We start from the raw sequence: 4,209 nt of genomic DNA, 5'->3' as shown, positions 1-4,209 counted from the left end.
GGGCCTGGTTGGAGAGGAAGATTCTGACCTCTGACCTTGGAGGCCACGTCAGTTCCTTGGGCCGTGGAACTACCTCAGCTCGGATCCACTCCTCGGGATCCGAGGAATCCTGTTGGCGAGGGAGGCATCCTTTGAGGACTTGGTGTGGATTCCCCATTTGCTGCCGCACCCAGTTCAAGTGCCGTTGTGCAGCAAGCATCCATGCTTTTGTTTCAAAAAGGAAGGCTTTACTTTTTGACAATTTTCAGGAGGGGAAACTTTCATTTCATATCCTAGAACACGGTGCAGTGGATGCTGCTGTTGTGCTACTTTGTCTCTTATCTTCTTCTAGGCCGGGTTAATCTTTCAAGAACCATCACATGATCGGCACGGTGGTGTGACTGGTCCTATCATGCATATTACTTAGCTTGTTCTGTCTTTTTTTTAAGGATTATTACTTGTTCTGTTGTTTTCTAGTAGTTGTCAAACAGTGGATTTGGAGCTAGCCGCTGTTTCGCTAGAAACAGGTACGTGCGTCCAAATGACGTCTAAAAACGAAGAAAACCTCACAAGTGGGTCGCAGGGGCAATTAAAGATGTTAGGCTACTGGTGGTCACACCAATGATACGTTTGAAAAGATCAAACTAAGTGGCTTTTCATGGGCCTACCACAGCTAGGATTATGACAGACTAAAGACTACATCATACTTTTTGGTACAACAAGGAAAAAAAGAGGTGGACACCAGCATGCATATGGTTTTCAGCAAGATGGGAGCACCATACATATTCCACTGGGATAATGCTTCACCAAATGAAAATATTCCTCACAAAGACTTGGAGATCCTTCAGTACGGGTTGGAAACTACGTGTGCGTATAGTTGCAACAACGCATGGACAACAGCTAGAGAACTCTTAGAATTTGGATGTACATAGAACACAGTCCAGGTTCACCGATGCAACCAGACAAGCATGGTATAATCCTGGCATATATGGCTAATCAACTACCGCTGCGTTTGTGCATATGCAAAATGAAATTATTTTTTATCTACCGTGACTTCTGGGTTCTGAAAGGGCAAAACTACTGAAAACAATCCTGACCAAAGAGCTAGCTGCAGTAGTTGTGTTGGAACAGATTTCAGTTAGACGAGTAGACGCCTTCTGAATTGGACAAAAGCTTTTCTCCTCAACTTGATTCTATGGAATTTATTCACAACATGGATGCAGGAGAACATATCAACCCTCGAGCTGCTTCAGCTCCAAAAAGGCGCAAAAGGTTTAGCTAGACGCAAAATTAGCTACTCCCTCCGCCGCAAATTATAATCCGTTTTGATTTTTTAATACATAGTGTATATCTAGGTGCATAGCAAAATATATGTATTTAAAAAAAGTTAAAACGAATTGTAATTTGGAATGAAGGTAGTACTATAGTTATTTGTTCTCTCTTTTTATTGTTTGATTTGAACTATTCTGACATCCAATTTGATCAGGTATTACATCATCATTAAAATTTCTAACCTTTAACTCGTTGTCTCAGAGCTAAAGGAGGTTTGCAGAGACGTACATTTCCTAGGATATTTGTCATGGAAGCATTGACCTGAGCTTGCTTGGAATAACAAAAGAGTGCTACGAACTGGTGGTTGCCCTATATGTATGTAAATAAACATGCAAACTTGTAGTACTGGATATGAACTTGATTTCTTTTGAGATTCTGTGGAGCGGAGGCACCCAGCTCTGTATTTCTATCTCGAACTAGCGAATCAAGATTCTTTTGGAGCTGTAGCAACTAGATAGCTAGCAGCCTAGTTAGTCAAATAATAGCTGTGCCACCCCCGCGGACTGCGGGCTCTCGTCAGAAACATGGCGGATTCTCCAGCTGACTTTGGGATCTCGCATAGTTAACCCCCTTGGCTTTCTGCTAAGGGCAAGTGACATCGGAATAACTAATGTGCTAGAACATGGCTGGATTGATCATTGACGAAATTGTGTGCAGGTTGAAGAAAAGGGACTTGCCATGGTCTAGCAAATCGGCTGGTCGGTTCGACATGCAAGCGGCGGCCAGTTTGCCATTGCCGCTGTCAAAAACATCTTGCGAGAACATGCATGCATGCGGCTCTTACACATTCAGACTGTAACTATTGGTTCAGGCCTGCTGTTTCCTGCTCGCATGTCCTGTAGTGACAAGGTTTCCTCTGGACGTTGTGATGGATAACAACAGCTAAGATAGATGCCAACTTGCTGCTGCCAAAATGTCAAACCTTGTCTCGAAGTCATTCAATTGGTTCCTAGAATCCTAGTTGCCACTGCCCTGGCCTTCAACTCTATCATACCGGTGACCCCAGCAGCTGAACGTGGCAACTCGGTGGCCAGCAGCGGAGTTCCTCACCAATCCCTGCTCCTAGATGCGTCACTGTTACGTCCGTCCTACGGGTTAGTTTAGTCCAGATTCATTCGAAGGTGTCCTTGCTCTGACCTACGAAGATTCAAGATTCCGTTTCAACACTGTTTATTATCAGCTAGTAGAGACGACTTTGATTTGTATGTGCTCCTATTTACTCTGTATTCGATCGGTGTTGATGTATGTGCCGGCTAGTGCCCTAGTGGCAGAATCTTGCAGCTGGTTTAAGTAATTCTGATGATAACGTAAAATAGAAGATGCTTGAAGTAAGCTCTTGTCCTGTTGCAATGCATATGGGCCGAAGAATGTTTCATGAAAACTCTGAAGCCTGCAAGGGTGGAGCGACCTACAATGAAGGCTAGCCAGCCACAGCAACCCAAAAAAGTTTACGGCCAGTTTTCACTTGCAGTCAATACCAGCACCGTTTTTCCGGACACGAACGGCTCGCGCTTATAGCCTCTCTCGCGCCCTCGTCTGTCTTGTTTTGCTCACCGCTCATTCCTCATTTCGAAGGACCAAGCAATATAATGTTCCGATTCCGACACATTATCGCGCTCTGATTCTAGTCGCCGCCTCGGCGGCGTCTTTGAATTCCCGCCGGTGCCCGCGTGGTCCACCCCATCGTCTTCAACCCCACCGCGGCCGCCCCCGCCTCCGACGGCCGTCGCCTGTTCGCCACCGCCGGCCACGATGAGCTCATGGCGCTATGCCAACAGGTAGCACAACATACATGAAGCTTTGTAGAGATCGACGAAGTCCATACAGATTGCATTGCTTACACATGTGCGCATGTGCATGTGCGATGGCGTGTGTATTAGATGCACTACAAGACGCTGTGCACGACGAATGGCGACGCTGCCCGGGGTGGCGACGCCGGAGCAGCTGCTGGACACGTCGCTGCGGATCACGGCGGTGAAGGCGGCGATGGCGGCGATGAAGCTGGACGCGGCGATCCGGTCGGGCGGCGACAAGGGCGACGGGATGGCGTCGTCGCTGCAGTCGTGCAGGGAGAGCTACGCGTCGCTGGTGGACTCGCTGAACAGCACGCGGGACACGCTCAAGAGCGGCGGCAGCAGCGCGGACCTCATGACGGAGCTGTCGGCGGCGGGCACCTTCTCCACCGACTGCGAGGACATCTTCGACGAGCGGCCGGAGCTGCAGTCGCCCATACCCGGGGCGCAGCGCCACATCAGCCGCCTCGTCAGCAACTGCCTCGACCTGGCAGCCATCATCAAGGAGCAGCAGCCATAGCTAGCTAGACGCCTAGACAGGCACGTGTGGACATCTGCTAGAGTACATTTGCTCTCTTGTACATTTGCTGATTCCTTTCAGCGTGTATAGGTGTCTTTGGGACTGAAGAAACACAATTGTAGTTGAGGTCGGATTATCTTGTAACCATGGAGAATGTGAATGTATGTTTGTGCGGATCGGAATGTCCACGTGTTTATAAAAACAAAGCAGAAACGAGGAACTAGAAAGCAATTAAAAGCGCGTGCCTTGACAATGTTGGCAACTGCGTATTCTAATCAAAACAAACGCTGACATTCCAACTTCATTTGCTCCGGACAAAGGTTGATTTGCGAGTTGTTAGCGGTACTGCTGCTGCACCTCCTCCTCACCTCCAAAACCTCCAGCGCCGGCAGCGCCAGCAACGCGCCCCGGCCCTGCCCCTCCCGCGACCAAGCTCTTCAGCTCCGGCAAGGTCACGAGCTGCACGTGCGTCACGTTCGGGAACGCGGCGAGCGCCGCCGTGGCGTCGTCTGACACCGCCGCCGGCTCGTCACGGACAAGCAGCGCTTGGATGCCGGTGCAGAACCAGACGTACAGGCGGCGCAG

At 49.2% G+C, this 4,209-nt stretch overlaps 1 pseudogene; it reads left to right on the top strand.

Moving 5' to 3' along the window:
* The first annotated feature begins 2,972 nt into the window (after positions 1-2,972).
* Positions 2,973-3,650, top strand: LOC112900635 (annotated as a pseudogene).
* The last annotated feature ends 559 nt before the right edge of the window (positions 3,651-4,209 follow it).

Source organism: Panicum hallii, chromosome 7, assembly GCF_002211085.1.
Source record: "Panicum hallii strain FIL2 chromosome 7, PHallii_v3.1, whole genome shotgun sequence".
In the NCBI taxonomy this organism is placed as follows: Eukaryota; Viridiplantae; Streptophyta; class Magnoliopsida; order Poales; family Poaceae; genus Panicum; species Panicum hallii.
Note: the sequence above shows the minus strand (reverse complement) of the source record. Positions and strands in the feature narration are given on the sequence as shown.